A 24,758-nucleotide genomic window follows, 5' to 3' on the forward strand; every position below is an offset into this window, starting at 1 on the left:
TTACAGCAATTTCTGTCAAATAAAAACATTATAGGGCTGGGGATTTAGCTCAGTGGTTCTGCTGCTTGCCTTACAAGCACAAGGTCCCGAGTTCGATCCCCGGTGCCAAAAAAAAAAAAATTACAGTGTGTCCTCATCCACCTTACTCATTGATTCTGGTATCATGTGACTTCAGGCTCTCCTCCAAAGTCAAAATGATCATGAAAGATAAATGTTTTGAATTAATTCAGGATGAGACAGCCACAATGGTGCAACTAAAAACACTGAGGAAAGTGGGGCTCCCAGAACTGGTTCAGAAAGCAGCAAGAATGATGGGATAAGTGTGTTTGAAGTTGGGAGGTATAATATTTTGTTTTGTTTTGTCTTTGGTACTGGGGATTGAACTCAGGATCTTGTGCTTTCGAGGCAGGTGGGAGAACCACTGAGCTAAATCCCCGGCCCTTGTTTTGTTTTAATGAGAGTAAATGTCTATTCAGCACTTCCCACCACCCTGCCACCAGCCTCACATCCTAGACAGCAGGCACCTCCTTCCTGGTTTCCTGGAATATGTCCTTCCCCTTCATGAAGGCAGGGGACAAGGCTTAACCAAAATCATGGTGTACCTGGCCTGCTGCTTTCTACTGCTGGAGTTAAAGCTCAAACTCATTCCTGAGATTCATTCATTCATTCACTCATTCATCAAAAATTGAGCACCTCCCAAGTTCAATCCCCAGTATCTCTCACCCCAAAACAGAGCACCTATTGCATACCAGGCCCTAGAATAATCCCAATTCTTTTTTTTTTGTACTGGGGATCAAACTTGGGTCCTTGCACTTGCACAGCACGGGGTGAAACCACTGAGCTAAATCCCTGGCCTGATAATCCCAATTCTTGTGGGACTCTCAGAAGAATTGACAAATACATTAGTAAGTACCAGCCATTAGATAGCAACCAGCTTTACAGATAGCATCTGGGAGGGTAATCAGGACAGTCAAGAATCACATTGCCACATTACACACAGTGGGCAGAGGAGACTTCAGTGTAGTATGACACTTAGGCAATGGCTCGAGGAGGTGACAGGGGTGAGAGTACAAGCTACAGGCAACATCTGGTGTGGGGGCGCTGTTTGCTCTTCTGGAACTTGAGGACTACCCAGGTTGCAAGATTTCCAGCATTCAAACGGGGAAGGTCATGGGCATACCAGATGATGTGGTCACTTGAGTCTAGAAAAGGAAACAGCAAGTAAAAAAGCCCACAAGGGGTACTATTTTGAGGGGGATTAATGACAACATGTCTTTCACTGTTACAAAAGTTTAAAAATCAAATGTTCACTGTACTTTTTGATCATAACATTTATATTCTCTAATAGTATGGATCCTTTCAAGAGTGAGGGGAAAAAATCCTACTCTTCTCCCCTTTTTCTTTTCCCACTTTCTTCTGCCTGAGCTTGAAGGCAATTTGGCAGGAACGAAGCCCTAGCTGAGGGTGGACAGGCACCTTGGGGCCTCTCTCTCCCCAGAGGAAATAATAGTCCTAAAGCATTTAAGAATCCCACTGCAGAGAGGAAGAGTAAGCCAGAAACTGGGATGAACTGCTATAGTCTGAGTATGGCCTAACATGAGTGTGAAGTCTGTGGAGGTTGCAATCACAGTAGACTTTTCACCATCAGCTGGCTTTCCTCCAGGAACCTTCAAAGGCTCTCCAACGCAGCTGGAAATCAGGGAGAGAGCTTATCACTTCCACCACCTGGAACCTGGGGTGGACAGCAGCCAATTAAGCCATTCCAGATCCACTTACTGTATCTTTCTGTGTACCACCACCAGAGTCTGTGCCCTGAGAACACTGGTAGAATACTACTACATCTAGGGGAAGGGAAAGCAGGCCAGCACCTAGTCATCACTATGTAAAGTAAAAACAGCCTTAATACGCAAGGGAGAGAGGCTTAAAAAACCTTAACCTGAGGATTCTGTTGATTACTCACTGCAGTTAAGGAAAAAGAAGGGGAAAGATGCAGAATTATGTGAAGGGCACAGCCTCAAATCTGCACTTCAGTACCAACATAAATCCAAGGTTAAATTGGAATGTCCTTATTTACATAAGAACCAAGAGAGATTATGTAAAGGTGCAAATTTCCAAGGATGAATGTCATTATATTGTATATCTAAAATGTACCAATAAAATTAATTTTAAAAAAACCTGAAATGTCACTGAACTGCTCTCAGCCTCCACTACCATTAACAATCTTTGAGGAAAAGTAATAGTGGGCCACAGCTGGGAGAGCCTCGAGAGACACTCTGAGGAAGAGCACAGAGGGAAATTCAAAACCAAGCAGAGACAAGGAAAAAATTATTAGCAGGGAAATTTGAAGCCTCTGGTTCCCATGGCAACAGCAAATGTCAATTTCAGTAACCATAGCAGTAATAAACTTCAAACACAGTAAGCCTCTGAATCTATGAACCCTAACCCCTGCCCTGCAGGAAACCTGCAGCCAAACAGTTCAAAGCATATCAAATATTTACCTTAGTATCTCCTGCGACAGATAACACACACAGCTCAGACTAAAGCATGCTAAAGACAGTGATGGAGAGGACACAAAGCAATCAGAGCCAGACTCACATATGACATAAATTTTGAAGCTATCAGAGAATTTACAATATAATTAATGTAGTAAATGTTCTAATGGAAAAGGCAGACAACACGTGTGATCAGGTAGGTTATTTCACAGATAAATGGAAGTCATAAGCAAGAATTAAGTATAAATCCTAGAAAAGAAAACACAGTAACAACAAATGTTTTTGACAAGCAGTATGTATGTACTGAAATAGGAGACTTCAAACAGTTGAAAACAGGCTGGCAAAATTGCCCAAACTGAAATGTAAAAAGGAAAAGAAATTTTCCTACTTGGAGAAAATATCAAACACTGTTATACACTCATACTTCAAGGTCCAGGAGCAGAAGAGAGAGAACAGAGGAGAAGAAATGTTCGAATGGCCAAGAACTTACCAAAATTAATAAACTATATATCACCAAACTATGTATCAAGAAACTCTGAAAATACATACTAAACAGGATAAAGGCCCCAAACACCAGCCTAGTATTGTTATAGCTTGTGTCTAGATATCCCCCCAAAGCCTCATGCAGTCACAGGCAGGGCTTTTCAGAGGTGGCTGGATCTAGAGTGTGTGATGCTGGGATTATGTATCTAATGCTGGGATCAAGGGTGTGTGATTACTAAATTAGTTCTCTGATTAGTTTGGCATAGTTCTGGGTATGGATAATGGGAAGGCCCACCTTGGGTGTGTAGCCAGGATAGAATATAAGGGATAGAAAGAGGGCTGTTACTGTCACTTGCTGCTGCTACTTTGCTGCTTTCTGCCTGCCATGAACTGTTTCTCCTGTGCAATGCCTGTTTGCCAAGCCACCCTGCCTTGGAGCCAGCTGACTATGAACTGAAACTTGAACAAACTGTGAGCCAAATAAACCTTTCCTCCTTTAACTTTGGGTGTCAGGTATTTTGTTTCAGCAACAAGAAAAGTAACTAAGACAAGTATCATGCTCAAATGATCAAAACCCAAAGAGAAAACTCTTAAGGATGCTAGAAAAGAGAAAGTGTGTTATGTACAGAGGAAGAGTGACGAGTTTAAAAAAACCTACTGGCCAGGGTTTTAGCTCAACGGTTCTGCCGCCCGCCTTGCAAGCGCAAAGTCCTGAGTTTGATCCCAGGTACCAAAAAAAATTTTAAAAACCTACTATTAGAAACTTAGCAAGTAAGAAGACAGTGGAGCCATGACTTTAGTGTTGAAAGAAAACAACTGTCCACCCAGTATTCTGTATCTAGAGCAAATAGCCCGCATGTGTAGAGAAGAAATAAAGGTTTTCCCAGACTAACAAAAACAGCTTGCTGCCAGCAAATCTGCCCCATGAGGAATACTAAAGGAAGTTCTTCAGGCAGAAGAAATTTGTAAAGGTTAGGAGAATGGGTCTACAAAATGAAGAATAAATGAAGGTGAAATATAATGTCTTATTTTTCACTGCTCTAAAAGGTAACTATTTAAAGCAGTACTAATAGATTGGGTGTGTACTATGTACATAACAGTAAAATGCATGACAACACAGGGCAGAGAGGAAGAAGGGTGAACATCCCATAATGATAACATTACATGTGGAGTGATAAAATAATTGAAGGTGAACTCAGGTTATTTAAAAATGTATACTGTATGCCCAAAGACAACCACTAAGATACCTTTTTAAAGAAATATAAATCATAAGTCAATAAACAATTTCAAAGAAAAAGCAATTTGCAGCAGAGGAGGTAAGAGAAAAGAAACAAACACAATAAATAACAGCAAAAGAGCAGGCTTTCATCTGGCTACATTAGTGATCAACAGTAAATGGGAAGAGCGTAAACACAGTACTTGCTACACAATCCTGCTAGTCTGTATCCTGTAGAAGCATGGGTCCCAGTTCTGCACTGGTGGTGGAAACCTTAAGAGGTGGGCCTGCTGGGACATTCAGGTCACTGGGGCAGCCCTCCAGAGGGGCTTTAGGACCACCTTCTCTTTCTCCCTTTGCCAAGCTGAACAGCTCTGCTATGCTGTTCACTGCCCTCTACCACATGCTGCCTTGCTGCAGGCAGGCCTGAAAAGCAATGGGCCACATGACATGGACTGCACCCTCAAAAACTATGAACCGAAGTGACACTTTTTTCCTGAGTGGTTTACTTCAGGTATCTGTAATAATAGTGGAACGCTGACAACCACAAACCCTAAATATGTATGCACAGTCAAAGTTTCAAAATCCATAAGGCAAAAACTGATAGATATAACAAGTGAACAGACAAATCCACAAGTGTAATTGTAGACTTTCAACACGTGATAAAACAAGCAAGAGGAGTATGATGAAGGATATACATAGGTGATCAACAGTTGAGCGCTACCTCCTTCCTTTAACCTAGGTGACATTTACAGGACAGGCCATCCTAATGACAGTTGAAAATACATTCTCCTGAAGTACACACAGAACATTCACAAAGACACCAGGTTTTGGGCCACAAAACAACCTTGAAAACTAAAAAAAATAGAAATGATATAGTCAGGACCAGCTGAGGCAGGAGAATCCCAAGTTCTATGTGTTGTCTAGTATTCCTAGTATGACACTGGTTCTCCTAACCAAGAATATCTCAAAAAGAACAGAGTGCGCATTTGTGTGTGTGTCTCACGTGGTATAGCACACAATAACACTGCAATGAAGGGGATAGGATGTTCGTGTGTCTTATTTCTTCTCCAGGGCTGATGGACATTCAAGAGGAAGGCCCTCTTTAATCCTGCAGACAGCTGACCTATTGACAAAGAGGCATTCAACACAGAGGTTCAGAGCATAGGCTTCCAAATGAGCCAGTTATTTATGGCCACTCATCAGCTGAGTGTCTTGGGACCAGGTCTTAGATGCTGAGCTGTTTCCTCACTGGCAGACAGCGACAAGACATGCTTCCTAGAGCTGTGAGAATTAAATAAGATAATACTCGGAGCACATTTTCCTAGCTCCTGGAAATAGGCATAGGACTGGGGGTGAGGGGAAGCCAAGAGACCAGAGAAATGCAGGAGAATTACAGAATGGTGAAACGGCCTTGTGAGGTCAATGGACAGCCCATGCTGACAAACAGCACTTCAGATCATGTCCGCTGACCTCCCCTGAGTGGCTGATGCTATTGTCTAACTCTACTGCATTCCTTAGTTTATTCACTCCCTAGTCTCTTACATTATTTCACTTTTTTTTTTTTTTTTTTGGTACTGGGGCTCGAACTCGGGTCCTTGCACTTGCGCAGTAGGCGGCGAAACCACTGAGCTAAATCCCTGGCCCTATTTCACATTTCGTAACTCTTCAAACTCATACCTCTCTCGACACGTTCTTCTAATGACCTGCTTTATTACATCCCTGAAACATTCTGCTGTTATAGCTCCCTTGTCTACTATTCTTGAACAAATTAATTTGATTTCTAAGTAAGGATAAAAATATTTCCCATCACTGGCTGGTGGCACACACCTGTAATCCTAGCACTCAGGAGGCTGAGGCAGGAGGACTGCTGTGAGTTCAAGGCCAGCCTGGGCTACATAGTGAGTTCAAGGCCAGCCTGAACTACATAGCAAGACCCTGTCTCAAAAAATAAAACAATTCCCATCCCATAGTATTAATTTTAAATAAATGGAATGTATGCGTGAAAAGCACAAAGTAAACAAGTGATAGTCACTGTAATTTTTTACGACTACTAAACATATACAACATCATGATCATAAAGTAACTTTAACAGAAAAGGACTTGAGGATTACACGTAATGAATTTAGACAGCATTCTACATACAATATTCTTAGACACTGATATGTACAGACATGAATGTATATACATATCCATTACTTCAACTAACATTAGATTAGATATCTGAAAACTTAGTATTAAAATGTCTGTCTTTCTTTCTTAAAGATGGATAGAAAATCTGTAACAAAGTGTAAATCATGACAGTAAATATGAAAGGATCCTACTACCTCATCAATGTTCTTCTACTTACACTGTTCAAATATGGTCCTGTTATTTTATCTGTCCTTTCACATAATTCAACTGGAGTGTCTTAAAAATGCAAGACACTATAATACCCTAGCTGGATCAATAAGCAATTAGAAAGGAATTCTACCCCCCCCCATATTTACTGAAAACAAGAGAGAGCTTATTTTATCCTCATCTCACTGATATTAAAAACCTGTGTAGGCAAAAATCTGTGTAGGGACTGGGGTGTCCCTCAGTGGTAGAGCATGTGCTTAGCATGCAGGAGGCCCTGGGTTCAGAAAACAACAACAGCATACATTTAGGCCATACCTAAGACACAGATACTTATTTTCATATCTTGTTTTCCTACCAGCGTCCCTTCTGTGAAATAACTTGCATCTGAAATACTGGCATTTGCTCCAAAGGATTAATTACTGACAGCACCTACAAATAAGTCAGCGAACATAGACCTGTTCAGCACTGGTGTTTCTGTTCCCCTATCCCAGTAGTCCATGTAACAGTTTTCCAAACAATACTCACAACACATTCATGCCCAGGATCATGACTTGAAGTATAACGACATCAGTGCACACTCTGAGCTATCCACACATGCTGACACACCCAAGCCGACCAATCACATGGTCCCTGAGCACGCTCACCCACAGGCCTACACAGCACCATGCTTTGGCTCCACATATGCGCCTCCGATTCCTATGGGCCTCACTCCAGCTTTTGAGGAAAGAAAAAGAAAGCTACCAATTGAGAGGCTCAAACTCCAGCAGGGCAAAAAGAGAAAGGTTGTTACATAAACCCTATTAAACAAACTTCTACTTGGCATAAATGCAAGCAACTTAGTTATAAAACATGACAAAGCCTTCACATACAGTTATCCCCTCACAGCAGTCTGCACTGGTGAGGGAGTCAACCAACCCTGGATGGAATACATTGGGAACAATGAGAATGTCTGTACCAACTATGGATACATGTGTTTTCTTGTCATTATTTTCTTAACAATATAGTACAACAATATAGCAAAATATAGTACAATGCTTACCTAGCATTTATGTTATATTAGGTATTATGAGTAACCTGAAAAGATTTAAACCATACAGAGGGATACATGTAGGTTATATGCAAATACTATGCCATTTATGTCCTTATTTTGGTTTTTTGAGACAGCGTCTCGCTGTGTAGTCCAGGCTGGCCTTGAACTCACAGTGACCTTTGTGTCCCTGCACCACACCTGTCCACTACACCATTTCATATAAAGGACCTGAGCACATGCAGATTTTGATAGGGGGAGGATTCTGAAGCCAAGGCCCCACAGATACTGAGGGACAATTATACAGGAAGTTGGATCCCTGGTACCAAAAAAAAAAAAAAAAAAAAGGTATTTCGAGGGCTGGGGATTTAGCTCAGTGGTTCCGCTGTCTGCCTTGCAAGCACAAGGTCCCGAGTTGGATCCCCAGTACCAAAAAACCCCAAGACTGATATAACTAAAATCTAACTCATGATCTTCCTCTAAAACAAGTTGTCTTTCTTCAGGATCCTTTTTCTCAGTGAAGAACACGGCCCTACCAGTCCTCTCCTCTACTTCCATTCTACTCATCACCCGGCTCTGCTGGATATACCTCCTCAATATTCTTGAATCCACTCCTTTCTATCCCATCCACCCACACCACTTGTGTCCAACTGAGCCACCACCATCTCTTACCTGACATCCACTCTGGCCCCCTCCAACTCATTCTGCACCTTAAAGTGTTCTCGTTAGACAGTTACATCTTATGGTGCCCTTTCTTGCTCAAAACCCTTTAATGGCTCCTCATTCCTCTTACGATAACGGCAGAAACTTCGTAATACAACCCATAAAAACCTGGCAACTCGCAAAACCTGGCAACTCGCCGCCTGCCGCGCAAGTGTAAGGACCCGAGTTCGATCCTTGGTAACCAAAAAAAAAAAAAAACTGGCAAGGACAAATCTATTTTTCCACCTCAAACCATGAGCTTTCTTTGCTCACTTCCATGCTCAAGCCTAAAAGTCCCTCACTTTCACTGTTCTGTCCTCATCCAGAGGGCCTGGGAGCCTCCCAGCATCTGTCTGCACAACCATCCTTCCTCTTTTTGTGAAGACAGCATTTTCTTCCTTAGGTCACAGTATCATTTCTTGCAAAATGGTCAACCTCACAAACACAAGTACTGTTCCACACCTACTCTTACTCCACGGTCCCAGCTGCAATGGAACATTCCATGTAACATTCTCCTGCCCCACTCCCACTCACCCTAGGTCCCACAAGGGAACCCAGATGCATGTTCCCTCCTCAATGTTACTGTTACCTGGCTCCATAAAAACATGCTCACTTTCCTGTAGCCAGGTCTTTGGGGCTGTTTTAAGGAAGTTTATTTACAACAAGCCTTATTCTGATTGCTTCTTACATGAAGAAACCATCAAAAACTCAAACTCCACTCAGTAATCTAAAAGAAAACAAGCTAAATTTGTTTGAATACAGTTTTCATTAAAAAATAATTAGTATTTTTTGGTACCTTGCTGTCAAGTCTCAAAGCAAAGACAAATCCATGATTTGGCTTGAAATCTGAACCTCTTCATCACCCTACCCATATCCCTCATAAATTACTCAAAGTAAATCTACCAAAAATATACCTTACTCACAAAATTCTGGGATAGTGTCCTTGGCCTGAGGAAACCCCACGCTATTTCAAGGTACTACTGGAAAGCCTTAGTGTAGATACGGTTGCTTATAGGAACTCCCTATTTTGTTGGTAAGCAAAGAGTTTGTGATAGTGTTTCAATAATTAAAAGTTATAAAAACAATGGGTATTATAATTCATGAAAAAATTTAAGATCCTGTAATAAACATAAGCTGTAGTATCATAAATTATTAACCATTTAGGAAAGGACAAACATTTCTACAGAAATAATGAAAGTTAAAGAGAAAAAAAGCTGTTTCTTCTGATTCCAAAATGGCCAAATGTCTTAGGATGAAAGTTCAATAACAAACCTACAATGCATGAAGACATAGGCATAGGCAAGGACGTTCTGAACAGAACCCTAATGACACAAGAAATAATACCAAGAATCAACAAATTGGATTATATTAAATTAAAAAGTTCCTGTACAGCAAAGGAAACCATCAACAGAGTGAAGAGGCAACCTACACAATGGTAAAAATATTTTTGCCAGCTACTCCTCAGAGGACTAACATCAAGAACATACAAAGAACTCCAAAAACTGGACTCCCTCCCAAAATAAAAGACCCAATCAAAAAGGGCAACAGAAAGGAATACTTTGCAGAAGTACAAATGGCCAATAAATATACATGGGAAAATGCTCATCATTGCTGGCCATCAGAGAAATGGAAATTAAAACTATACCACGATGCCTTCTTACCCCAGAAAGAATGGCTACCATAAAAAAATCTAATAATAAATGCTGGCAAGGATGTGGGGGGAAAGGAACTCTTCCACAATGCTGGTGAGAATACAAACTAGTACAACCACTATGGAAATCAGTGTGGAGATTCTTCAGAAAACTAGAACTAGAAATTCCATTTGACCCAGCTATCCCCCTCCTAGGTATCTTTCCAAAACAGTTAAAATTATATTACAGAGATACATGCATGCCCATGTTTATAGAACACAATTTGTAACAGCTAGATCTTGGAAACGGTATATGTCTATCAGCAGATGAACAGATAGGAAAACGTGCTACTTACACACAATGGAACACTATGCTGCCATAAAGAAAGACAAACTTGAGGCATTCCTATGTGAATGGATACGACTAGAGAACACAACCTTAAGTGAAGTAACTCTGACACATAAGCTCAAGTATCAAATGGTTTCTCTTATGTAAGAAACGCAGCCTGGGCAACTTAGCAAGACTTTGTCTCAAAATAAAAAATAAAGGGCTGAGGATGTAGGCCAGTATAGAGGCCCTGAGTTCCATCCTCATCACACACACACACAAAAAAAAGCTCAATCATGTACAGGCAAGCATAGTGGAGCAGGCCTATAATTCCAAATACTTAAAGAGGCTGAGGCAGAGAGATCATAAATTCAAGACCAGCCTGGACAACTTAGCAATGCCCTGTCTCAAAATAAAAAATAAAATTAAAAAGGCCTGGGGATGTACTGCAGTGATAGAATGCTTACCTAGCATGACCAAAGCCCTGTTCAATTTTTCTTAAAAAAATCAACCATGTGTAGAAGGTAGATGTTTCAAGGGCTGAGGATGGAGTTCAACAGTAGAGATCTTGCTTAGCATGCCTGAAGCTCTGGTTTCCATTCCCAGCACTGCAAAAAGAAAAAAAAATGTTTCAAACCAGGTGTGATGGAAAATGCCTATAATCCCAGCTACTTGGGAAGCTGGGATTATAAATTCAAGGTCAGTCTGGACACCAAGGTGAGACTCTGTCTCAAAATAAAAAATAAAACAAAAGGCCCAGGGATGAAGTTCAGCAGTAAAGACCTTGACCTACCATGCACAAGCCCTTGCAAAAAATAAAAAAGATGTTTTGTATCTGGATGTCATGTTTAACTTCACAAAATATTAAAAGAATAAGATATGTTCACAATACATTATGAAGTGTACCAGGAAATGATAGATAACAAAATAGTACATACACTATCATCCAAATATCTATATGTGTATACAGGTATGTTTACACCTGAGTCTACCATATACATTTATATATCACAATGACACTGGTTATCACTGAAAATTATGGAAATAAAAACATTCTGATTAATATTTATCTGAGTTTTTCTACATTTTCTATAACAAACATAATTACCTTTAGTATCAAAAGAAAACAATAAATCATTTTAAAAACCTTTACTCCACTAACCTACAAATGTGAAGATTACAATGTGGGGCTGGGGATTTAGCTCAGTGGTTTTGCCACCTGCTGCGCAAGCGGAAGGACCCGAGTTTGATCCCTGGTACCAAAAAAAAAAAACACCCCAAGATTACAATGTGAACACTCCTGCTTTTTCCACCATCTCTGTTTCTACATGTTGGTAAGGAGGAAAAAACTAAATGGATTTATTACAGAACTAAGACCATTCTTCCAGTGCTTTGAGAAGTTGTGTGTGTGGGTAGAGGGGGTTGAAAGTAAATAGAAATACTAAATAATTACTTAAAGAATTACTACTGAAAGCAAAAACCTTTCAAGTGATTTATAATCTTTCAAGTGACTTATATTCTGTTATAGGAAGTCTTAAGAATAATTAGAAGAACACAATTAGAAAGTAGAGAAAGGGGGCTGGGGGATTTAGCTCAATGGCACTGCGCCTGCCTTGCAAGCACAAGGATCTGAGTTTGTTCTCCAATACCAAAAAAAAAAAAGGTAGAGAAAGGACTTGAATAACATTTCTCCAAAGAAGATATCCAAATGGCCAACATAAACACCTGAAAAGATGCCCACTTCACTAGTCATTAGGGAAATGTAAATCAAAACCATAATGAAGCTACCTATTTCACATCCACTAGGACAGTTAAAATCAAAAGAGAACAAATATATACAGTACAATATATACAAATAATACAGAGAGTGTTGAAGAGAATGTAGAGAAATTGGAACCTTCACACACTGCTGGCAGGAGTGTAAAAAGGCCCAGGCACGTTGGAAACCGGTCTGGAAGCTCCTCAGATGCCATTATGATCCAACAATTCTACTTCTAGGCACATGCATGCAGTCTGCATCAAAACCTGCACACAAATGTTCGTGGCAGCATCATTCATAACAAGCAAAAACTGGAATTGATCTAAATGCCCATCAAATGATAAATGGATAATCAAATATCCATATGACGGTGTATTATTTGGAATAAAAAACAAAGTACCAAACATGCTACCAAAGCATGGTACCAAACAGCCTTTAAAAAAAAACAGATCAAGAGCTGGGGATTTAGCTCCCAAGTTTGATCCCCGATTCAAAAAAAAAACCCAGATCAGCCTTTAAAAGAATGTGAAGTGAAAGAAGCCAGTGACAAAAGATCACATATCACATGATTCTAATTACATGAAGTGACTAGAACAGGAAAATCCTTAAAATTAGATAGCGGCAGTGGTTCTGCCATTCTGAAGACACTAAAAACCACTGGAGTATAGTCTAACAGACGGGGACATGGCATACAGGAACTTTGCACTACTTCTGCAACTTTTCTGTAAATTTACAACTTTCGAGATATTTACACACACATGCACACACAATCAGGGAACGAGACATCTTATAAATAGCTAAAGGAAAGGAAGGATTAACAGCATCACAGAACTGTAAAAAGATTCACACACAGTGCCTTCACCAAAAAATGCTGAATAGGTTCCACCACTCCTAGCGCAGAGGTAGGGGCTTCCGGGCCGCCGTACCACCCCTCCCAGCCCAGAGAAAAGGGCTTCCGGGCCGCCATTGCACTGCTCCCAGCACAGAAGAAGGGACTTTCCCGCCGCCATACCATTGTTCCCAGCACGGAGGAAGGGGTTTCCAGGCCGCTGTTCCAGCACTCCCACAGCACAAGAAGGGGCTTCCAGGCCGCTGTTCCACCACTCCCAGCTCAGAGGAGGTGAACCACGCTGGCACCAATGGCACCCCCCACCCCACTGAATTGAGAAAACATGTAAACAAGTCTCAAAACCAGACTTCCAGATCACCTACAGCAACCCCAAAGGGAAATGAGATGAAACACTCTAATACTCAACCACCTGGACTCCCTGAACTGGCAACAAAAGAGGATCTGAAAAAATGAAATCAAAAATAATTTCTCAGATAACAGCAGAGATTGTGCCCATAGTGCAAGACATGATTAATAAATCTAGAGAAGACACAGATAAAAAAATAGAGGAGCTGAGGGACATGATGGAATCCCAACATAGGAAACAAATTGAATCTATAAAACAGATGCAAACAGATTTCCAGGAGATTAAAAACTCCACTGAAAGTCTACAGAGCAGAATGAGCCAATGTGAGGACAGAATTTCAGATATACAAGATAAGATTGGAATTAGTGACCAGGAAAAGAAAACTTGCTTCAAAATAGTAAGGGACCATGAGAAATCAATACATCAGCTGGTAGACAATGCAAAGAAGAATAACATAAGACTGACTGGAGTCAATGAAGAAACAGGAGAGAGTGTAGATGACATAAAAAAAACTGTTCGCCGAAGTAATGGCAGAAAACTTCCCAAGCAGGGGGAAAGAACTTGACCTACAGATAAGTCAGACATATAGGACTCCAACTAGCCTTGATCAAAAAAAATCTACACATAGGCATATAATTGTTTAGATTCCAGAAAGCCAACAGAAGAACAAAATTCTACAAGCAGCTAGAGAAAAGAAACAAATCACATACAAAGGAAAGCCCATCAGAATCACAGCAGACTTCTCATCACAAACCCTCAAGGCAAGAAGAGCTTGGAGTGACGTAGTCAAAGCCCTAAAGGAAATCAGCCTCCAACCCAGATTGATGTACCCAGCAAAACTATCTTTCAAAATTGATGGAGAAATAAGATACTTTCATGACAAAGAGCACCTTAGGAACTTCATGAATACCAAACCACCACTCCAAAAGATTTTAAACAATATCCTAGGAAAAGACAATGAGGATCACAACCCCAGGAAGCACAGCATAATGAATCCATCGGGCACGACAAGAAATTAAATGTAGGGCCAGGGATTTAGCTCAGTGGTACCAGTGCCTGCCTCGCAAGCACAAGGTCCTGAGTTCAATCCCTGGTACCAAACATTTAAAAAAAGAAAGAAAGAAAGAAAGAAATTAAATGTAAAGAGGGAGAATCCAACAAAAAGAAAAAGTCATGACAATGATAAGTCAATATGTATTATAACCATCAATGTGAATGGTCTCAATTCACCAATCAAAAGAAATAGACTGGCAGAATGGGTCAAGAAGCAAAATCCAACAATATGCTGCATAAGCTGTACCTCAGACAAAGGACTACTATCTAGAATATATAAAGAACTGAAAAAAATCAGACCTCCCAATTCAAAGACCCAATCCAAAAATGGGCATCTGAAATGAACAGACATTTCTCAGACAAGGAAGTAAAAGGAGCAAACAAATATATGAAAAAATGTTCAACATCACTCGTCATTCAAGAGATGCAGATGAAAACAATGCTGAGATTCCACCTCACTCCAGAAAGAATGGCTGCTATCAAGAAATCAACAAATAACAAATGCTGGCGGGGTTGTGGGGAGAAAGGAACCCTTCTCCATTGCTGGTGGGAGTGCAGACTGGTGCAACCACTGTGGAAGTCAGTATGGAGACACCTCAAAGAACTAGGACTAGAGGTCCCATTTGACCCAGCTATTCCCCTGCTGGGTATCTTCCCAAAAGAATTAAAAGAATCATACCACAGTGATACATATGCACCCATGTTCATAGCGGCACAGTTTGTAATAGCTAAAGCTTGGAAGCAGCCTAAGTGCCCATCAACTGGAAAATGGACAAAGAAAATGTGGTTTTTTATAAAATGGAGTACTACTCAGCCATAAAGAACGAAAAACTACAGTCATTTATAGCTAAATGGATGCATATTGAGGCAATACTCTTAACTGAAATAAATAGGACACACGTGTAAATACCGAATAGTTTCACTAGTGTGAGAAACTGATAGTGTAAACAAGGGTTAAAATGATTAAAATGAATAATTGATAATTTGAAATAGGAAAAAAGGTCCAAAGACAAAGGAGTGAAGGGAGGGGAAGGGGAAAGGAAAAGAGGGAAAGGAAAAACTATGAGAAAAGAAAAAAAATGGAAATGAAATCTATGTAAATAGGGAAGGGCGGAGGGGGTGAAGGGTGCACAGGTAATGGGGAAAAAAAAAAAAGAAACAAGATACATCATGTACAGGTACAAACACCCAATGATAAATGTAAACGAATTGTATACCTAAAATGTACCAATAAAAGAACTAAAGAAGTAAAAAAAACCAAAAAACAATATGCTGCATACAAGAAACATACTTAATTCTAAAAGAAAATCACAGACTGAAAGTTAAAGGGTAGAAAACAATACTCCATGCAACAGGAACCCAAAACAAAGCAGGAACAGCTATCCTCTTTGCAGATCAAGTGGATTTCAAACCAACACTGATTAAGAGAGACAAAGAAGGACACTACATCCTTGTAAAGGAAACAATCCAACAGGAAGAGATGACAATCATAAATATATATGCACCAAACGCTAGTGCGCCCAACTATATAAAACAAATACTAACGGACATGAAAAGTCATATAGGCACTAATACAATAGTAGTGGGGGACCTCAATACCCCACTGTCACAAATAGATAAACCAGACAAAAAATAATGAAATACTAGAACTCAATCGAACTCTTGAACAAATGAACTTAACATGTTACAGAGTGTTCCACCCCGTAAAATCAGAATACACATTCTTTTCAGCTGAACACGGGTCATTCTCCAAAACAGACCATGTACTCGCTCATAGAACACGTTTAAGTAAGTGTAAAAGAAGTGAAGTTATCCCCCGTATATTATCAGAAAATAGTGGGATGAAATTGGAGATCAATAGCAAAAGAAACTAAGAATTTCATAAACACATGGAAATTGAACAACACACTTCTGAATAACCAATGGGTCACAGAGGAAATTAAAGAAGAAATCAGACAATTCCTTCAATTAAATGACACTGACAATACAACATATCAGAATCTATGGGACACAATGAAAGCAGTCTTATGAAGGAAATTCACAGCAGTGAATACTCATATTAGGAAAACAGAGTGAGCCCAATTAAACAACCTGATGCTGAACCTCAAGCTTCTAGAAAAAGAAGAGCAGGACAAACCTAAAGCTCATACAAGGGAGGAAATTATAAAGATCAGAGCAGAAAGCAATTTAATGGAGACTAAGAGAACGATACAAAATTTAATGAAGCCAAGAGTTGGTTCTTCAAAAGAATAAACAAAATTGACAAACCCATAGCCAACCTTATCAGAAAAAAGAAAGAAAAGGCCCAAATCCATGCAATTAGGAATGAAAAGAATGAAATTACAATGGACCCAGCAGAAATCCAGAGGATCATCAATACCTACTTCCAGAACCTATATGCCAATAAGATGGAAAACACAGAAGAAATGGACAGATTCCTAGATACCCAGGAATTACCAAAGTTGAACAAAGAAAACCTAGAAATTCTAAACAACCCAGTATCAATCAATGAAATTGAAAACGTAATTAAAAACTTACCAACTAAGAAAAGCCCAGGTCCTGATGGCTTCACTGCTGAATTCTACAAGACATTCAGAAAGGAACTACTGCCACTACTGTTTAAACTCTTCAGTGAAATTGAAAGGGAAGCAATACTCCTGAATTCATTCCTGGAAGCAAGCATCACCTTGATCCCCAAAGCAGAGAAAGACCCAACTGAAAAAGAGAACTATAGGCCAATCTCACTAATGAACATAGATGCAAAAATCCTTAATAAGATAATGGCAAATAGAATGCAGAAGATCAAGAAGATCATACACCCTGACCAAGTGAGATTCATCCCAGGGATGCAAGGATGGTTCAACATATGCAAATCCATCCAGGTAATACACTATATCAATAAAGCCAAGGACAAAAACCATATGATCATCTCAATAGATGCAGAAAAAGCATTTGACAAAATCCAACATGCATTTATGATAAAAACCCTACAAAAAATTGGAATAGATGGTCTCTACCTCAATCTGATAAACCATCTATGAAAAACCAACAGACAATATCATACTAAATGGTCAAAAACTGAAATCCTTCACACTCAAATCAGGAACAAGACAAGGATGTCCACTATCACCACTCCTGTTCAATATAGTTTTGGAAACATTAGCCATGGCGTTTAGACAAGAGAATAAAAGGAATAAAGACAGGAAATGAAGAAGTCAAATTGTCATTATTTGCAGATGACATGATACTCTATATAGAAGACCCCAAGAACTCCACCAAAAGTCTTCTAGACTTAATAACCAAATTCAGTAGAGTAGCTGGATACAAGGTCAACACACAAAAATCAATAGCTTTCCTCTACACAAACAACAGTCTCACTGAGACAGAAATAGGGCAAACAATTCCTTTCACAATAGCATCCAAAACACTGAAATACCTAGGAATCAACCTAACAAAAGAAATCAAAGACCTCTTCTCTAAAAACTATAGCACTCTGAAAAGAGAGATTGAAGATGATATCAGAAAATGGAAAGACATCCCCTGTTCCTGGGTAGGAAGGATCAACATAGTGAAAATGGCCATACTTCCAAAACTGCTATAACAGATTCAGTGCAATCCCAATTGAAATCCCAGCACCATACTTCATGGGCCTTGAGAAAACAATCCAAAAATTCATCTGGAACAAGAAGAGACTCAGAATAGCAAAAGCAATTCTAGGTAACAGAGACATGCCAGGGGATATTACAACCCCCAACTTGAAACTATACTACAAAGCTACTGTGATAAAAACAGCATGGTAGGGCCAGGGATTTAGCTCAGTGGTTTCATCGCCTGCTGCACAAGCGCAAGGACCTGAGTTCGATCCCCGGTACCAAAAAAAAAAATTATTTTCAATCTTTGAGTCGGGGATTTAGCTCAGTGGTTTCACTGCCTGCTGTGCAAGTGCAAGGACCCGAGTTGGATCCCCGGTACCCAAAAAATAAAAAATATAGTAAAAACAGCATGGTACTGGCAAAGAAACAGACCTGAGGACCAGTGGAACAGATTAGAAGATGCAGATACAACTCCAGACACACTCAGCCATCTCATCTTCGATAAAGGAGTCAAACACCATCACTGGAGGAAAGATCGCCTCTTTAATAAATGGTGCTGGAAAAACTGGATTTCAACTTGTCAACGATTAAAACTAGACCTATATCTCTCACCATGCACTAAACTAAAATAGAAATGGATTAAAGATCTAAATATTAAAATAGAAACGCTGAATCGGCTGGAACAGAGGTTACGTAGAACTCTTGAAGCATTGGTGTAGGAAAAGATTTTATGAACAAAACCTCAGTTGCCCATGAACTAGCACAAACAATCAACAAGTGGGATCTCTTCTTATTAAAAAGCTTCTGCACAGCAAGAGAAACCACCAGCAGTGTGAAGAGACAACCCATAATGTGGGAAAAAATCTTTACCTGCTGTTCCTCAGACAAAAGTCTACTATCTCGAATCTATAAAGAACTGAAACAAATCAGACCTCCCAAATTTAAAGACCCAATCTGAAAATGGGCATCTGAAATGAAGAGACATTTCTCAGACAAAGAAGTAGAAACAGCAAATAAACATTATGAAAAGATGTTCAACATCACTCGTCATTCGAGAGATGCAAATGAAAACAATGTTGAGATTCCACCTCACTCCAGAAAGAATGGCTGCTATCATGAAATCAACTAATAACAAATGCTGGCGGGGCTGTGGGGAAAGAGGAACCCTGCTCCACTGCTGGTGGGAGTGTAGACTGGTGCAACCACTGTGGAAATCAGTATGGCGATGTCTCAAAGAACTAGGACTGGAAGTCCCATTTGACCCAGGTATTCCCCTGCTGGGTATCTTCCCCAAAGAATAAAAAGAATCATACCACAGTGATATATGTGCACCCGTGTTCCTAACAGCACAGTTTGTAATAGCTAAAACTTGGAAACAGTCTAAATGCCCATCAACTGGAGACTGGATAAAGAAAATGTGGGGTTTTTTATAAAATGGAGTACTACTCAGCCATAAAGAACGAGAAATTAAGAAACATTTATAGCTAAATGGATGCACACTGAGGCGATACACTTAAGTGAAATAAATAGGACACGTGTAAATACCAAATAGTTTCTCTGGTGTGAGAAACTGAAAGTGTAAGGACTAAAAGGTATAATAGATAATGTGAAATAGGAAGAAAAGGAGTAAAGGGGTAGGGAAAGTGGGAGGGGTAGGGGAAAGGAAAACAGGGAATGGAATTAATATGAGAAAATGAAAAAATGGAAACAAAGTCTTTGTAAATAGAGAGGGATGGAGGGGTTGAAGGGAGGGCAGGGGAAGGGGGAAAAATAAGAACCAAGAGAGACTATGTAAAGGTGGAAATTTCCAATGATGAACGTCATTATATTGCATACCTAAAATGTACCAATAAAATAAAATTTTTTTTAAATGCTGAGTATCAGTTGGAAGCAAATGAGACTCAGCCTCATTCATAGGGTCACATATCACAGGCGGAAGAAGAACAGCATTTAGAGAACTGAAACAAGATCATCATTCGTTTGACCAAGCAAATCTCCTTTTCCTACTTAGACGCAAACTCCTAAATAAAATGTACTTTCATACAACCCAAACACTTTCAAGAAAAAATGTCTATGAGATAATATACATATGCTAGAAACTAATTCCACTTAACCAACATAAAACTACTCCCTCTGCACTCTGGATTAGGGTTTTATTAGAACGAGATTTTAACCCAATTATACTCTATTTCTGAAAGACTTAAGACCTTCCTTACTTGTTGCACATTGGACTTTATTACCAGTGTTTAAGATTCAGGTCTGAGAAAACAAAAGCTGTCAAGGTTTGTTTTCATTGGCTTCATGTGAATAAGGAAGAACTCAAAGTGTATCCAATGAGGGAGCTGAGTAGGTAAGAGCATTAAGGGAATTTTCCTGGGAATGAGATGTCTAAATCTTGGTCTGACTTGTGATGATGTGTACATATATTGCTCTGTGTATATCTAAAAGTGCACTGAGCTACACATACATCTTAACTAGTATATTTACTAGAAATTATATACTGATTTACAATAATGAAATGTTCAAAAAAACTTCCAAAGAATTACCTCATTATGATGGAAGAGTCAGATTTTGTGTTAAGTAACAAGAGTCAAGCACAGAGAAAATAACTAAACCTGATACAAGTCAAAAAGAAAAACATCTCCCATTCTGTTCTAGAATCTAACCTTTGTTAGATTTGGGACTGAATTTTGAGATTATTCTACTGAAAACGGGAAAAAAAGATAAAGGCACAGAATCAAAGAATAAAGGGGAAAGGACAGAACCAATCATTACTTAACAAATCACCCAGAATAAGGCTAAAAACTAGAGAAATAAAATCAATATTCTCTTCATCCCCAACACCCCCCACCTGTTCCTGTTTTCAAACAAGAAAACTGCTTTTCTCCAGAACTAGTGGTGAAGTTAGAAAGAGTGCAGAAGCAGTTCCTGGGTGGGCACGCACTCCCTCTAACGTTCTCACAGTGCTGCTTTGCCTGAAGGTCCTAACGACCATCTGCTCCTCTCCACTCTCCTGACCCTGGGCTAGCCTCAGATTCAGGACAGGAGCTGAAGAAGACACACAGCTGCCATTCACAGTCAAACTGTGACTAGATCTGAGCAAGCCACTAACACTCCTGGAGAAACTAAGTATGTTCATTAAGTATGTTCATTCACAAATACGAATATGCAGACACAAAAAAAATTCATATATTACACACACACACACACTCACTCACTCAGGGAAATTACCCAATTAGAAACTAGATACAGCCTTACTAAAATGACCATTACACTGGGAAATCACAGACCAGTGACAGCGAGCTGTTTAGAGCTTTCCACTGTATAAAGAGCCTGCTGCGGCACATGTGCCATAGGTTCACTACCACTGTCACAGGCCATATTCTCCAAGATCTCACACCCATCTGTCCTACAGCACTAATATTTTAATGAATTTATAGTCAGAATCCTATCAACCAGGTGACAGTAAGTACCTTCTTTTCTCAGCAGTAGAATCCCCTGGGTAACCTAAACAAACACTTTCTTTCTGGGAGCTATCAGCCCAAGATTTCTCAATTAACCCCACACAGGTAAGGACCTAGATAACTTAAAAATAAAAAAGGACTGGGGATGTAGTTAATTGCAAAGACTCTGGGTTCAATTCTAGTACAACAAAAAACTTGGGGCAGGAAACCGGTCTGTTTTAGTGACCACTATATATCCCAGCGCCTTGTGCGGAAACCCAGAAGTTGAAAAAAAGCTGTAAAAAATTAGGATTTTTTTAAAGCTGTTTGTCCAGCTTTCTCATGCTCCAGGCAACAGCTGTGGCCTCAGCCCTGGGAGCAACGAAGTCTTGACAGAATCAGGCTTTAACATTTGTCAGGCCCATTGGTGGCCACAGCCTGGCTGAATCCACGTAGGATTGTTCCTGCTGTTGCTCCAGCCTTCCTGTAAGTCAAAGCTCTTCCATGCATTCCAGGGGGCTGACTAGCTGCCTTTCCAGTTTGGCCCTGGAAATTTGTTGTGAGGAAATTTGTTTTTCCATTTGTATGGGCATTCATGTACTCTTGATGGCAAGTGGACGAATGAATCCAGATAGTTGGGGCCCTGGCTCCAGGCCTCTGGCCAGGTTCCTGGTACCAAGAGGGTTCAATCAACAAGTTAGAAGAAATAAAGAGTGAATGAGTGAACAAATGAACATTCCAAGGGTTCACTGGGGAAGAAATATTTCAGAAGTAAAAAAGAAATCAAAGACAACTCCAAATTTTATGGACTAGTGTGAACAGGGTCCCCTTACAATGAAGGTTTTTTTTTTTTTCTGGTACCGGGACTAAACTCAGGACCTCACACTTGCAAGGCAGGCACAGTGCCACTAAACTACATCCCCAGCCCAAGGTTTTAAAGCTCAATTATTTCTCTAGTTTCCTGCATGCAATCTTCTCATGCTGAAAGCAAAAACTGCCCCCCACCCCCTGCCCGCTGTGGCACCAAGAGGGTTTTGACAAAACCCAAATTTCTATGTATCAATCTCCTGCTGTGACTTGGTCCCACAGCCTGTTGAAATTTAACTTTCCCACTTCGCAGTGCTGGTTCTTCCCTGTTAAGTGGAAGTGCTTCCACAGACAGAACATAGATTTAACCTCTGGTCACAGAACGTAGAGACTCTGGGAGGACAGAGCTCTGATGGAGCCATCTGGATATGATGCCCAGGGCTGTGCCTGTGGCTTGGTCGGCCCTGGAATCGGAAGTTTGGGGTGACCCCTGTTCAGGACTCTCCTGTCTTGCTCTTCTAGCCAGTGTTGACTGACCTTGCCACTTTTCATAAAATGGAAAATGAATTTTTAGGAACCTACAGGCCCAAAGTTAGACCCTTGGTAGGTTCTGTCCAGCAGTGCACACCAGACCTCACCCTCCTTTTCCTTGTAATTTGGGGCTCCTTGGAAGCCAATTCCAGGCTCCTGAACTGTCTGACAGGAAAGTTTGAGTTCTTCATGCTTTGTGCTCTGGCACCAATATGCAAAGAGACATAAGAGGCACAGGGAACTAGAATGTGTCTGGAAATTTCTGTGATGATATACATGAGAATGAAAAGCCACTAATTCTATCTCAGAGCTCCCAAGAGGAATTTTGGTTACTTATGACTCGTTTTGTTTTGGTTTTTATTGTAGTACAGCACGGCCTATATAATAACTGAAATGAACTCTGATTTAACACAACTAGTTTTTGTGATCTCAATTTGGCTACTGGCTTAACAAGAGGTTAAACAATCCTGATGGCCAGTAGCAAAACTCCTATTAAAAATGTATTTAAAGCTCCCAGACTACAACCAATACCAACGCTCACTCCTCCCACTCCGTGTAACCCCAAGTGATCAGGGTAAAGCAGAGATGTCCATCTACTAGGATCACACTTTGGAAGAACATACTGTTCCTGGGTTGAGAGGAACAATGACATCTCACCCATGAGGTGCACACAGGTGTGGTCACCCTGCACTGTAAGCACCCTCTTTTGCTGTTCCAGGCTTTCTGAGACACTTCACAGGGGCTGGTGGCCCACTGGTGAGGCAGTGAAAGAAGCCTACACCCAGCACACTGATCCAGGACACTGTTGGACACTGACTTGCTCCAGTCACCAGACAAGCCTCTAACATACTGGGCAAATTCAATAAAACCCACCAAAGTAAACTACAGCACCCCCAAGATTCCTAGAAGTAACTGTGGATAAAATGATAAACCATGGCTGCTTTATTTTTGCCCTCTGGAGCTCACAGTTTTGTGATAACTTCACTTTTTGGTTCTGTGTGCTTAAATTATACAGTCTGATTTGCCTGTTTGACTGGAAGTTTCTGGCTATTTGGTTCTTTCTGCTAAGATAACTGGTTATTCAAGGTTACTTATTTCAGCCAGCCCTCACTGGAATACAGGTAACACTTATCTTTCAGACTGTTCTGGAACAAAAAGCTACTGTTATATAAAAATCTTGATTGTATAAGAATATGCCAGGCCTAGTGGTGCATACCTGTAATCCCTGCACTCTGGGAGGCTGAAAGATTGCAGGTTTGAGATCTACCTGGGCAACTTAGCAAAAGGCCTGGGGATAAAGACCAGTGCAAATGCCCTCAGTTCAAACCCCAGTACAAAAGAAAAAGAAAAAGAAAAAGAAAAAAGAAAAAAATATATATATATATATAAAATCCGGTGTCTTTAACCTGTTTCATTTTGCCACATTTAACTATTTATAAAGCTAGTAAATTTGTATTACCATGTTGTTTTGTCTTATGACTTAAATTTTAACATAAGTAGATCAAATAGTTTACATTACATTTTGCCTACATTGCTAACCAATCAGGATTACATTTTAGGTATTTAAGAGCAAGTATCTATTGCTTTCTATATTTTAAGTGTAGCAACTTTCAGGATTTTTCTTTGGCAAAATAACAAAATATCAACTATGCCTCTTTACTATCTCAAATTTCATGGGTAATCGAGCAGTAACTGTTAATAGATGGGTAAATATCCATGGGATGTTTATGAAGGTACACAATAAAGGTAGAACATCCAACTCACTTACAAATAAGTTAACTACTTAACAGTTTACCCTGAGTGTCACTCGAACAGTGTGTTTGTTTACATATTATCTCAAGGATCCCTCCGGCAGGTGTCATTTCAACCAATAGATTCTTGTTTGAGATACACTATTATGTCTGGTTTTTTTTTTTTTAACAAACTGGCAAGTTTTATTAATGAAAAAGTTTTTTGCATGGTTTATTTTTCACCAGTCTGTTCTGGCATGCTTCTAATGATACCAGAATCAGCTGGATCAATGATCACCCATGTGCATACTCTGTAGCATTTTCCACATGCTGTGCCCAATTCGATATTATTGTCACTGTAGTGATGGACACCAGTTTTGGCCAACATGGCATAGTACTCTATTTCAGATTTCCATCTTCTTTGCGGC

At 40.0% G+C, this 24,758-nt stretch overlaps 1 protein-coding gene across 2 annotated transcripts in view; it reads right to left on the bottom strand.

Moving 5' to 3' along the window:
• Positions 1-10,893, bottom strand: part of Tmcc1 (transmembrane and coiled-coil domain family 1) — a 154,112-nt gene extending 143,219 nt beyond the window's left edge. For both annotated transcript variants that reach the window (XM_087196811.1, XM_087196810.1), the window contains exon 1: positions 10,686-10,893. The gene's annotated coding sequence lies outside the window, so the exon portion shown is untranslated. The remainder of the gene's footprint in view (positions 1-10,685) is intronic.
• Between the last annotated feature and the right edge of the window lie 13,865 nt (positions 10,894-24,758).

The sequence above is a fragment of the Heterocephalus glaber genome, unplaced genomic scaffold (assembly GCF_053883595.1).
Source record: "Heterocephalus glaber isolate CG9 unplaced genomic scaffold, H.glaber_assembly_v1.0 deba00001614, whole genome shotgun sequence".
Taxonomy (NCBI): Eukaryota; Metazoa; Chordata; class Mammalia; order Rodentia; family Bathyergidae; genus Heterocephalus; species Heterocephalus glaber.